The sequence below is a fragment of the Sparus aurata genome, unplaced genomic scaffold (genome assembly GCF_900880675.1).
Source record: "Sparus aurata unplaced genomic scaffold, fSpaAur1.1, whole genome shotgun sequence".
In the NCBI taxonomy this organism is placed as follows: Eukaryota; Metazoa; Chordata; class Actinopteri; order Spariformes; family Sparidae; genus Sparus; species Sparus aurata.
In genome coordinates, this window is record NW_022045249.1 from 93754 (window position 1) to 108319 (window position 14566).

At 41.2% G+C, this 14566-nt stretch overlaps 2 long non-coding RNA genes across 2 annotated transcripts; both read right to left on the bottom strand.

Moving 5' to 3' along the window:
• Positions 1-1771: 1771 nt before the first annotated feature.
• Positions 1772-3302, bottom strand: LOC115578240 (uncharacterized). The gene is made up of 3 exons (XR_003983410.1): positions 3200-3302; positions 2427-2692; positions 1772-2289 (listed from the first exon to the last, which is right to left on the bottom strand). It is a non-coding gene; the product is annotated as an uncharacterized LOC115578240 (long non-coding RNA).
• A 3435-nt stretch (positions 3303-6737) lies between these two features.
• LOC115578242 (uncharacterized) lies at positions 6738-7863 on the bottom strand. Its single transcript, XR_003983412.1, has 3 exons — positions 7690-7863; positions 7297-7582; positions 6738-7159 (listed from the first exon to the last, which is right to left on the bottom strand). It is a non-coding gene; the product is annotated as an uncharacterized LOC115578242 (long non-coding RNA).
• Positions 7864-14566: the final 6703 nt, after the last annotated feature.

Below are 14566 nucleotides of genomic sequence, written 5' to 3' on the forward strand. Positions count from 1 at the left end.
AAAAGTAAAGAGCATGTCGAGTGATTACAAAGGCCTGGTAGGGATTGACCCTGTGATACACTGACCTCCAGGGGGAGCTATGGAGTGTTTTGCAGTGGTGGTAGTGCAAAAGTAAACAATGCAGGGATTTAATCAGTGCAAAGCTGTGTATGTTGTTAGATATGACTATGTGAGTGTGAACATAATAGAATTGCTTAACAAAACAATACAAAGAAGATAAAATAAATAGAGCAGACACCTACAAGCCAACAGGGGTAAATGTTAGGACCACAGTCCAGATTGTGTAGAGGGGCTAATGTTACCTCTAAAACAGGCAGTGCGTTTACATGCACAGCTTAGTCAGATTACAGCCATAGTTCGACTATGCTGCTCAGTCGGACAACTGCAATTATCCGAGTATACATGCCAGTGAGAAAATCGAATTACTGGCCGTAAGCATGTCATACCCCGGTACGCTAGGTGGCGCTGTACCCATTTCATCTAGTGTTAACGGGCCACCTCCGGCTGACCTCTTTACGTCACCAGCTGCCTCGGCATTCAAGAAAGATGGCGTATGAAGAGCGAGACGAAGCTACATCTTTGTACACTTCGTATGTGGTGTACATGATAATTACACAGACTAGGTGCACTCTGGCGCTCTTTCTTGCCTCGATTTCGGAGGAAAGACGCCGCCGCCCGTCTACTTCCGGCTCACGGCCCCGGGGAAAAATCTCGCACCTGCGCAGAACGCAAAATCCTATCCGATCCGCTGGAAACTTATACATGCAGGAGTAATGCGACTATCAATCGAATAATCTACGTGGTGTAATTCGACTATGAGAAATCTGATCCGGTCCGATTTTAGTCAGACTAAGGTGTTTACATGCATCTTAAAAATCCGTTCATAGTCAGACTAACGCAGTAATTCGGTTTTCTTGAGTGTCATGTAAACGCACTGACTGACATGGAAAGTGGATACTAGACAATAGATGACAATAGTGATGTGATGGTTGGGACAGACAGAGACTTTTCTCTGCAGTTGATGTGATGCTCCATGCCAAACACTGAGCAAACATTCCTTAGCAGCCTGTCCCAGTGGCCCTCTTCATAAAGGGATATTTCGGTGTAAGTTTATTCCATGGTCTAACACACCGTAAAACCATGAAAGACCCCCTCTCGAGAGATCAAGTTAGCAGTCTTAGCAACTTCAGAGAAAGACATTAACAATATTAATGATACACTGCAGTATACGACTCCAACAAGAAACCGCCACCAAAAAGCCACAAATAATGCTCAGAACAGCACCAAACTTCAGCAACAGTACAAATAGGGTCTCAGCACATAGTCCGGGGCATCTAACCTCCGCTAGCTTAGCTGGATTTCTATTGTGAAGTGAACACAGCTAACCACTCTCTTGGGGCAGCTTCCGAGTTGTTTACTGAGTGCAGTAGAGTTCCGCGGCTCATGGATTAAAATGTATGATTATGACTCCATGGAAATGCAATCAAAGTTCATATGTGTCTTAGCTGCTAGTTTATAACAGTTATTAAGAACGGACAGGGAAAAGAACGGAATTGAGCATTTCTAACTGCACTCGGTAATCGACTCGTCGGGACTTCCCGTCAACAGGAAGCTGCTGCAGGAGAGTGGAGAGCTGTGTTCAGGCGTATATTGCAGTATATCTTTAATGCATGATCTTTTTCTGAGGTTGCTAAAACTCTGTTGAATACGCGGTCTGCTGACTTGATCTCTCGAGAGGGGGTCTTTCATGGTTTCACGGTGTGTTAGACCATGGATTAAAACTTACACGGAATAATGCTGCCTCCCCAGCAAGGACTCTGGCCATGACAATGCTGTCTAGTCTTGCTCAGAGTCACTACAGGTATCGTCTTGAGAATCACTGTTAAAGTTGATCTCTTTTTCAGTCAGAACTTGAACAGTTCTTTGCATGCTTTGTCATGCTGTTGCTTGCTTGCAAGTTCTTCAACATCAAGCTCTGCAGACCTTGGATCCCATCTTGAAGCAGGCCCCACGTCTTACCTTACATGTAAAAACAAATTCAGCTTTTATTAATCAGAAACTTTCTGATATATTGTAATGTATGCCAAGTATTTAAATAACTTAAATACATATATACTGATGTCATATTAGCGAGCTGAGATGACATCAGTTTCAGGGTGTCTGCACGGGTGCAAAGACACTTCCAGTGCTTGTTCATCTCTGCAACAAGAATCCTCTTCTCCTCCTCAAGTCTCCTTACTGCCATCACCAGGTCAAACGCCTTTCTCTTTGTCCTTAGATCTACAGAGTCTGGAATACAAAGATGAAACAAAAGTCAGTTGTATTTAAGATTAGGATTTAAACATTTTCTGGGGTTACATTGAGGCATGACAGATTTTGTGCCACTATGTGACTATTTCACATAGTCAACAGAATTGTATACATACCACCCTGTGGAAGCTGCTATGGCCAAACAATGTCGTCAGACAGAATGGTGTCCAAGGTCAGGTTTTCTGCAATAGGGACCATGGTGTTGTATTTTTCCACTGCAGAATTTAGGATTTTTTTTCCTCCCTGATCTTCCGGCGGATCCGAGCACGTCCTTTGCATCCATCAGTGTCTTTATAAAGACGCTGGGACCTCCTCTTAACACTTGCCACCAGCTCCTCGATTCGGCTGGCCACAGCGGCAACATCAGCATCATTTGGAGATGCTGTTGTTGAGAAGAAGAAATGAAGAGATAAGAAATATGCTTATTGGTTCCATGAAAAATATTATTTCTGGTGTATGGGCAAGTGAGCCTCAACAATCTTTTCATTTTTCTCTGTAACTGAGAGACTACACTTGTAGCTAAGGTTGAGTATAGTTAGGTTAGTTAGGTTCTTTGTTGTCCCCATGGGGATAATCTTTTCCACAAGTCATCAGCAATCAGAGTATGTGCTCTTTGACTACGATTACAATGAGCCTCTTTTGAATATCAGCCAAGCTTAGTCAGTTTAGTACACCTGAAATACAGGTTCAAGGCCTGCAATTACTACAAGCTAAATTCAAAGCATGACAAGAAATTCAAAGTGATAGAGATTCTAAAATAACTTGTGTCGATGACAATACAAAAGTAGACCAGAAACAAATATTTTTCTTTACTTTCATAATTCTACAAGAAGAAGCAGAGGTGATACATCAAGCAGCATATCAAACAGTATAAAACAGTATATTCTACCTTCTGCCCACTCATTGATATCAATGATCCAGCTCTCCAGTTGATTGTCTGTGATGTCCATTTCCGTTTTCATTGCCTCCAAGTTCTGCAACTGGCTTTGCAGGGTTATTGTTGCCTTGAAACACAAATAACAAATGACAATGAGGGAAATGCCTACACAATGAATGTTCTTGATAAGGACTGTAAAGCGTGTTATGATGAATGTTAAGCCTCTGTAGGATAATCTAATCCAGATTTGAGAAGACTAAGCATAGTGGTTTTTGACCTGGACCAGGTCTAATGTGGTCTAGGCTATATGCTGAGAAAACAGTGAAATCTGCCTTTATTGCATTTTCACAAATAGAATAAAGCTTTCACAGGTCAGAAACTGTGTCTGAATGAATCTTCAGGGCCTGTAGATGAATGTAGTCCAGATTTAGGAAGTCTGGGTACAGTGGTTTTTGATCTGGACCTGGTCTAATGAGGTCTGTATCGAACAAAAACGGTGAAATCTCCCCTTTAGCATTTTCACTAATAAAATAAACGTTTCACAAATACAATAGTGGGTGTCAGGCAAAGTTAATGTGTTACTTAAAATGTTTAAAATGTTTTTACATCAAGAAGTGTCACAAAAAAACAGACAATCAGTGTACAAACAGTCGCACTGCACGTTACGTTAATTATCGGAAGCTGGCGAATCGGAGGCGAACTTCAGCGTCGTCGTTGAAAATGATCAGAGCGATGGAGAAACAAATGTCCGCCACCGTGAGTGACAGCAGAGATGAGGAGTTGTCTGTGAGTGCTGGTTGGCTGAATCATTTCCTAAACCGCAACAACTTCACCTGCAGAAGACAACTACTGCCCAGCAGGATGCCAGAGAATTCAGAGAAGCTGGAGAAGTTTGTGACATTTTCATCCCGGATTTTTGAAAGGAAGTAATTAAAAGCCTGTCCCAAATAAACGCCTGGTCTGTTCAGTGACTGAAACAAATAAACGCCCGGCTATTATTTGGTATGTTACGGTACATCATTTCAAATATTCTTTGTGTTATACAGCTGCCACACAAAGTTTATATCCATCCGTAAAATCGCACAAAAAGGAACTTCACTAGCTACAGACTTTGGACTCTTCAATAATGTTAGCAACCAGTGGCTAAAGTTAGCCGACTTTACATTTGTCTTATTTCAATTATGTCTGAAACAATCCACTTTGATTAAGCTATAGCTCACCCAGCGTATCTAAATGTAGAACACACAATAGACGGGTTCAATCTTTTTTGTGGAATGAAATGTATTTGGATTAAATTCACTCCGTTCCCTCGTAATCTTTTCACTTACCGCCATGAAGGAAAACCACAAATGCTTTTTTTTTCTTCAATAAACTTTATTTCAAACAAAACAAACACCAGGATCGTCGCATGTGATTACGTCATAAAAGTGTGACTTACCGTAAAAATCTTTATTTATGAAATTACACTATATTATTAGTGAGTATAAATGCTATATGTTGGATCACACAAGAGAAACAACAACGGGAGAAAATACAAAAATTAGTCGAGTCTCTACTAAAACGGTTTTCCCATATTTTGAAGAATTGTGGGTACTGTAGTGCAATAGTGTAGTGCATTTAGTTGTGCGATTCCGACAACAAAACTCCGTGTTTGTTAGAGTCGACGGGGAAAACATCATTGAAAAACCTATTTCCGGGTGTCGGAGTGACAGTTATCCAATGGGACTGACGCTCAAGGCGTCTTTACAGCCGTGGTGATCACTTGCTCTGAGCGTCACATATCGCCGCGGAGGGTATTGCATTGGAATCAATTGAGATCCCCCTGCGTCGAAATAAGGCGCTGAGGGGCACCTTGGGCGTCAGTGCACAACGCGAAAGGGTCCTGACCAAGCGTCAGTTTATGACGCGTCGGGAGTGAGACTGTGTTGCAACTATCACCAGGTAATGTCTGGATATCTGCAGAGTCCGTTGACGCTGGTCACTGGGGCCGAACTGACCCTCTCCATCCCCGGCTTGCATCCTCTCCTCCCGCCGACGAGGAGATGTGGCCGCCGCTGACTCCCGCTGACCCTCTCCGTCCGCTGACGGCGGGTCCCACCGGCAGTATGTGGAGGTAGTATCAGGGCCGCATTATTGGTGAGCCGTCCCAGTGTGAACGGATAATCCGGAGGCGCGGAGCGAGGGCGTGTCGGTCTGACAGTCTGATAACTGCACAGGTCCTTCACTCAACTAAATACAGAGAAATGTCCCACAAAGCAACGTTACAGGACCGAACAAAAGTAACGTAGTAACTGTAACTGTCTTTGGTAATTTATATGAGGAAAACAAATACCACAGCTGTACGTGGAGAAGCGTCTGTCCTCCTGTCCGTCCCCTCCCTGTCCTCCCGACTCTTCCTCACATTTCTGCTCACAAAACACGCTTGTCACAAGACTTTAACTCACCGAGTGTTTGACGAAAATAAATCACCGCGACCGTCAGCCCTCCTGACCGAGACTTCAGGGAACTTTCCCCCAGAAAACAGCCTCCGTCTCCGCGAGTGACAGAGTCAGACAGCGTCCTGTTTACTGATGGTGATTATGTATAATTATGTAATTTAGCACGAACAACTTCACTCCGTCACTTTCCAGGATGTTTAGTGGGTCAGGATCTACATATTATAACAGCATCCATATGATTATAAACTGTCTGCAGGTTTAGATAGACAAGGAGGGGAACACCTGGGGAACACCTGGGGAGACACCAACATCATCAACATGACGTGTTGACGTCATATATATATATATATATATATATATATATATATATATATATATATATATATATATATATATTTATATTTATACCATGGTCTGGGGGAATACTCGATTCTGATTGGCTGCAGGGTGTCCATTAACCCCTGATATATGGACACCTACTAAGTAGTTCCAGTCAAATTGACTGTTCACTGTAAATTAATGCGCCAACTGGCGTATCAGCCTGTCTGTAAAATGAGTAACCATAGCAACGGTCAAAGCCTCCGTTTACAATTTATTGCAACACCGCAACAAAATAACAACAGTGAGTGACTTCAACATTTCTTTTAACCTTTATGGACAATATGACAACTTTGATGACTGGGATGCAGCTGAAGAAAGAGAAATTGAGAAGAAAAGAGAGAAACGGCACAAGGAGTTAACAGCGGGAGAATTAAATCAAATAGAAGATGAACAAGATGAGATCAACACCAAAAAAACAACGAAATGGGCAGTTAATATACTGAGAAACTTTCTTGCACAGAAACGAATGGATTCCAACTTTGAAAACTACACTGCTGATGCTCTTAATGAGACTCTGCGGGAGTTTTATGCCACTGTCCAGTCCACCAAGGCAGGAGGGGAGTACAGCATAGCCAGCCTAAGGAGTCTGAGAGCCGCTATTAACCGTCATTTAACTGGAATCAATGTCATAACTGACACCAGATTCAGGACCAGCAATGCCGTGTTTAAAGCCGTACTTAAACGGTATATAGGAAAAGCGGTAAAGAAACCAGCCTCCACCATCCCCGCACCTCTGAGTCGGACCTTGAACTTATCAGAAATCCCGCTGCACTGTCTCCTGATACGCCCGTCGGCCTGGTCAGAAAAGTCTGGTTCGACATCCAACTGTGTCTGGCTCGGCGTGGCAGGGAGGGCAACCGGGAGCTCTCCATCTTTCATCCTCCAGAGAGACGAGGATAGGGTCGAATATGTCAGCCTGGCGTACAATCCACAAACTAAAAATCACAAAGACCCAAATGAACCAGAAAAGGAAAATCTAAGAGGGTTTATGTTTGCCAGGCCCGAGGATCCGCTGTGTCCAGTGGCAAGTTTTAACAAATATATTAAGTGTCCATCAGATGCCAACTCTTTCTACCTCCACCCGAAGCGCGCCATGGCCTCCGACGTGTGGTACAGCCGGGAGCCGATGGGTGTCCACTACCTCGGGAACATGCTGAAAAAGATCAGCGAAGAGGTGATTAGGCTACATTTATGGCTAATAAAGAAATAACAATCTAATAATTGTGTAGGATAGCTACTAAATTGTCTCCCTCCATCATCATAATATAATAAATATCCTTATCGTTTTACCTTTCAGGTGGGTCTTTCGCGGATCTACATTAACCACAGCCTCCGAAGCACCGCTGTAGGTCGGCTCTCAGACGCCAGTCTGGAGAGCCGTCAGATAATGTCGGTGACAGGCCATAGATGCGAGAGCAGCCTGCGGGCTTAATGGGCTCCGTCAGTGCGGGAGAGACGAGAATGGAGCCACGTCTTGTCGTCTTCTTATGTCCCGACAAGCAGTGCCCATCATGGCCAGTCCCCTGCTGTCAAACACCCTCCTTCAAATGCCGCTATGCTGGACTTGCCTGTATCGCTTTCAAATTTCACAATAAATGGAAACGTTGAATTTAATTTTAAGTAAAACAGCCAGGCTACTAGCTAGGGCCCAGTTTTCCCGCCGTGGGTCTGGTGCAAACTTACCGTTAATTATTTTTTTTGTATATGATATCCTGTTAATTAATTGTTTACATGTTTCTTTGAAATAAAAACGTACTAGCCTACCTATGGTTTTTAATTATTTAAAACGACATTGTTTAACAGCGGTGACTACAACACGAAAAGCACAATACATCCAGTCAGCATGAAGAATGCCGTTTTCTGGCTCATCGCTGAGCGGACTAGAATATCTCCCGTTGCCAAGTCGTATCTATGATCCGTCCTATTTACTGGAGGAGTGAACAACGTCTCCGTTGCTTAAGAACCTTACGGGAGAGTAATGACTGTTCCAGGTATGAGTCAAACCCTCAGGCGTTACCAGGGAAACAAAGTTCCGGCTTGTAAAAAACTTTATATTTTGAGTGTAAAACGCATGAAAATGTAAATTAATGGTCCAAATTTCTTTTCTTTGGCAAGTGACCATGGTATAAGCGGGATAATGCCCTTCGAGGTGTCCATAAACAGGAGTTAATGGACTTCGCGGAGGCAACCGAGGTTCTTAGGCCTCCGCGTCGTCCATTAACTTCTGTTTATGGACACCTCGAAGGGCATTATCCCTTACATATATATAGATATATATATATATATATATATAACATGATATATATATAATATATATAATATATATATTACTAATATAATATATATACATACATACATTATATATATATATATATAAATAAATATATATATATATATATATATACATATATATATATATATATATACAATATATATAATATATAACCATTATATATAACATTATATATATATATAACTTATATCAATATATATATATATAATACTATATATAATATATAATTATACAATAATATATACACATACATACATTATATATATATATATATTCCACACCATATATATATACTGTATATATATATATGATTATATTCATTCATATATCATGTATATATATATATATATATATTATATATATTATATTATATTATAATATATATATATATATATGATTTATTCATTCATTTATATTATGATATCATAAATGACATGAATGAATTTACTGAGGAAAGGAACCATTTGCCAGGAAGGGAGTTGTTTATTCAAAGAAAGAGTTTTATTAGCACAAACACAAACACACAGCATGTACAAAGCATAATCTGCCCACACAACAAACGGGAAGATCACAAGAGGCCCAAAACCCTACAGCACCGCGAAGTGTCTGTTTCTGCAGACGTCTGTGGTGCTGCCCTGTACTTCGGAATCGCCTCTCATGTGACTGCAGTGTGGCACAGAGCTCGGTGAGCTCCCGACTGCCAAAGGACGGAGGTCGCACAATTCATCCAGACACCCGCCATCTTGTGCCGTCTTCCTCCTCAGACATCAGGTCCATGGCGGCGCACTTCCAAAGGTCCACCTCATCCTCATCGAGCACTCTGGCTTGCTTCCAGCAGCTGTAAAATCAATCAATAAAGATGATCAGTACTGCGCGATGCACTGCGTATGGATACAACACATCTATCATTTAATAGAATAATAGTCACATTGACCAAAAATGGATCTAATGTAATAATGTCTTACAGGCAGCTGGAAAACAATGAAAAAGAGTGGTATGAATAAAGAAACGAAAGTCACAGTAAAATTAAACTAGGGAGAAAACAGTAAACGTTACTTACAAACAATGGCGTCATTATCGGCATCATGTAAATCTGGACTTGCAGACATAGCTCCAAGCTAATAGGAGGTCACGGCCTTGTTGTGAGGCGAGGTTAGTCTGTCAAAAGCGCCGTCCGTCGGCGACACCCTCAGTGGCGACGCAGCAAATCTCCTCCCGTCAGCGCAGGCCTCCTCTCGACAATGGCCGTGCCGCTAGCCTAGCTCCTGCTAGCTAGCTTAGCCAAACTTGCTTCGTGTCCAATGAAACACAAACACTTCGACTGCGATGGAGGGTCCAACTCACACACTCACAGCATGTCATCCGACAACAGTTCACAGTCTGTTAGTGATAAAACACGACACTGACGACACACACAGTCCACTGTCAGCTGCTCGACGCCATTAACTCTCCGCTCCTTCTTCCTCGTCACTCACGATCCGGTCAACCCGGAAGTGTAAAAACTCTTACAGGTCATGAACTCTCACACGTAATAAGAATTACTTTTCAACTTCTTTTAAAACATCCAGAACCCATGATATTATAGAAATACTTATACATTTTAATATCTTGGTTATCTCAAAATATTTTATGCAAATTTTAACTTCTTAACAACTGGCGTTTTATCTTTAACTTGTTCCCAGGAGAGAGAGAAAACAAGAATAAATAACCTTTTTTACATAACATTTGCCATTGCTAATGACATACACAGTAATTAATCTAGCATACTTTCATTAAATAAATCAATTAAAGCTAAAATATAAGGGTCTATAATTAGGCAATACTGAGCCTCATCAATTTATATCAGAGATTTTCTTAAAATGAAGTTAACACCTTTTAGAAAAAGGTCAACTGGGGTAAAACTCCCCCTGCTACCCTGATTTGCATTTGTATAGCTCACAGCATTTTCATTTACATGTTAAAGCCTCCCCTAGAATCAGGGGGAGGGGGGTCATGGGGGGACAACTGCCAAGCAAGGCCCACGTCAATTTCCGACAATTCACGGCAGTTTTCAGTGTTGCCTGCAAACTGCCGCAAACCTGAAATTCCACGTCAATCTACAGTGCCGCATACTGACGAAAATCCCACTTTTCATGGAGTGTGAGACCCGGGAGATGCAGCGTCTCCTCGGTCTCTGTCTTCGTTGTTTACATGCAAGCTAGCAACGGTCGCTACTTTCAAATTAAAAGCCCCCCGCTAAGACCCCAGTTCTAAACTCAAATAGGGTGCATGTAAAGCTCTTATTTTGAAGACAATCTCGTTGTCACTTTTTTTTTTCTTTATTGAACAATTTAAGTGTACGAAACCACACGGTATAGAATAACAATCAGCACATATCAGCACATTTCAACTGTTTCTTCATGAATTGATGCCCTACTTCATCATACAAGAGTGTCACACAAAAGTTGTGAAAATAGCAGATCTACAAGTTCGACACATTGCAACATATTGTGAGCTTCTTTTTATTGACCTAAATTAATTTGATAAAAGACTATACTTCTTTTGTTTTTTAACTTAAACTGACTAAAACTAGACTAAAACCTGTTTGAGTTTTCGTCGACTAGAACTGGACTAAAACTAAATTAAAAATAATTTTATTCCAAAAGACTAAGACTAAGACTAAATCTAAAATGGCTGCCAAAAACAACACTGCTTCATAAGAGGCCAAATCAAGTTAAATTAAATGTAAAAAAAAAAAAAAAAAAGAAACCCAGACAAATTCCTCTGCCACTGCAGGACATATTTAACTGAAATTCACAGCATGCATATTAACTAAAATACTTTAACACATATTGGTCCCTCACTCGCCATTGTCAGAGCAGGAAGGAACCATTTTGGGCCTTCATATAGGCTATTGGCTCACTTGACTTTACGAGGATTGACCTTTTATTTTTTTATTTAAGATGTGCCATCTTCTTGGAGCTGGGGGAGGAAAGGAGAATAATGATTAATACATTTGTGTTACAGTCAGCATACAGTGTGCACTGAAGGCATAACTCACCTCCTGCTCAAGTCTACAGTGTTTATTTTAAGGTCCAATTTTCTAATTGTCCTCTTTTTTATTCTCCAGTGCAAGTTTTTCCATCTTTTTCTTCCTGTACTGCATATCTACAGTATATCTGCCAGTTGCATTTGGCGCCGGAGGTGGTTTTTATTATTATTAGTGTTAGAGTTATACAGTCTGATGGAGTTACATTTACACAGTTTCACTCATATCTGCAGTCCATTTCAATTAAAAATTCAACTGATTCATTATCAGAGTACAACTGTGTTTTTGGAGGTGTGAATTAACTATTTGGATTGTAATTGTGATGTTTCAGTGGAGCGGTGAGTGTGTAACTGTGCACTACTTACGCATTCAGGCGGTCAGCAATACTTTGCCACGCTTTTCTCTTTGTTTTATCTTTATCTTATCTTTTACCTCCTCCTCTGCCTCCATGAGGATTTCTGCCTCCGGCAGGGAAAGTAAGCGGCTCTACTTGCCATGTTTAATGAGTGAATCTGTGATCGGTGGCGGGTCTATTTGAGGGAGCCTTGAGCGCGCACTTATCCAGGATTGGTTTCACCTGGCTTGATGAATCCGTGTCTGCTCATCCTGGCTTGGTCTTTGTGCAACCAATTAAGCCTGGACGCTCTTGTTTTGGATTCATTGAGCTCATCTCAGTCACTTATCCTGGATGTCTTAATCCTACTTTTGTGCAACGGGCCCCAGGACACGATGTGGTCAACGGAACATAACCGATAGATCAATGAAGCTGCAACAGAAACAAACACTGAAGCCTCTTTAAAGCAAATATTGGATGATTTCATATTTACTTCTTCTGTTATTCTGTGATATTTTATCAGTTTGAGCCTCTAACAGGTTGTCAGTTCATCTGAAGCCAGCAAGGAAAATCATTCTTAAAAAACTAATTTTAAAGCTCTGAGAAACATCTGAATGTAACACTCAGCACTTTATATTAAAAGATTCCTGTCAAACAATCAGAGTTCATCAGTGATGTTCTCGTAAACAACCACCAGAGGGCGACATGAGCTCTGCCCAGGTTTAGTTTTCAGAACTGCACTAAATACACTTCTGAGGTATTTGTACTCGACTTGAGTGTTTCCATTTCTGCAAATATGTACTTTTTACTCCACTACATTTATTGAAAACACTGTTTTAGTTACTTTACAGATTACATGCTGCCTCAGAGCTGAATCAGCACTTTTGAAATTAATTTATTTGATGAACAATCAGATTAAAAACAACTCTTATATTCATACAAATGATCTGAGAAGTGCTGAATATACTTTAGTATTCAGTGAGAGAGTGGTGAGGGAAGGTGACAGTCTCAGTGTTATAAACTCAGCTATCAGTCTGGTTTCCTGCTCTACGTCCCTGACTGACCACATTAACTAGGCTGGTAGAGTCCATACCAGCACTGACTGTATCACTAGCAGACTCTGTAGTCACCTGCAACCTGCAGAGTGCTACATACTGTCAGAAAAATGTGCGCTCTAGTAACACAGTTTTTCTTAACCTTCAGAGAGAAAGAATCACCAAAGAGAGTTCCTTTGATCAATAATCTTTTACTTGCAGCAAGGGGAGCAATCATACAAAGTAACAGGTTGTAAGGCTGTCTCTGCAGATCTCCACAGAATCATATTAAACAGCAACATTTATAGCATCGTCTTCACAGGTCACACCCAGTGATCGCGTAACAGTCACTGTTGAGGAACAAACATTCTTAGTTCATATTTCTCATGTCACATTCTCAATGACAGGTGGTGTTTGTTTCAACTATTGTTAGTGGTTACATGCAGGTTAAACAATATATGCACCATACAGGAAACAGACTGCAACAACTCCTGAGACAGGATGTGGTATTCATTTAACCACTTCTCCTTTCACATACAAACACACGGGGTTATAGAAATGTCACACAAGAGTTTAACTAATATTGTTCCATCACATACCTCGTGTTAAACCTTCTCAAACACCTGTCTATGTTGCTGTAGCTCACAGACACGTCTGTCTATTAGAGACACCTGAGACAACTGCAGGACAGTCAGCACAGCCATCATGACACTTGTTCATCGAGGCTGTGTTACTGTGGTGACATCCAAAAATAAAGAACTAAGACAAGAGACGAGGACAGAAACACAGTGAACCACAGCTGTGGGCGTCACAGGAAGCAGCGTCTAACATGTGACTTACTGGAAACAGCTCAAAGTGAAAGTTGAGTTCAGTCCTGGTGTCAGTGGACGGTCAGCAGCAGCAAAGTGACGACTGGCTGTGAACTGATGTCCTCCATGTGTTTCTGAAGTGAAGCTCAGTAAAGAGGACTTTGTGCTTGTTGTAGTTGTGACAGGAAGATGAAGATGTTTGTGGTGTTTGTGATCCTCGTGCACGGTAAGATAACCTTCCTCCCTCTGATCTGATCGTCACCTCGGTCCAACGTCATAATAATAATAATGCATTTTATTTGAAGGCGCCTTTCAAAGCACTCAAGGACACCACACATAACTACAACAGTACAACAAAAAGAGAGGACAATGTAGTGCAAATGAATAAATAAGTAAGAGGATGCAATTACATGGTGCCAGCTCAGCACAGAATTCACACTCTGCAGTCCTATACAGGAAGTCAACCAGGCAGCGTTAGGCAGGGTTGAGCTTCCGGGGTGAGAATAGTGCAATAGAGTGAGCTCACTAACACACATTGTGCATAAAAAGTCTGAAATCTTTGAGTTGAACTAGATAAAAATGTGTTGAGTGTTGTGTTGTGTTGATATTTGTGTTGAGTGTAGAAGACTGTGCAGTCACACTGTCCTCAGTTTTATGGCCTGTTGCAGCAACTGTACGGGACAAAGTCCACACAAATGATCCATTGAAACTCATTTATTAGTTTGGTACTGAAGGTGTGTCATGTTTTATAGCACTACAGCAGGCACGTGCACACATCGGGCCAAAGGGGTGCTTGAGTCCCTGCCCCTTTTTTGTGTTTTTAATGAATAAATAAATTCCTGTTGTGCAAAGGGATGTAAGAAAAAACACGACGGTGTAAAAACGTCCAGCCCATTGTGCTGTATAGTAGTGAAGTCCAGTGGTGGACAGTAGCAGATTAAATTTACTTGAGTACTGTACTTAAGTACATATCCAGAGGATTTGTACTTTACTTGAGTATTAGATTTCTTGAATATTTTTACTTTTACTCAAGTTAATTTCTAGGAAGGCTGAAAAGTACTC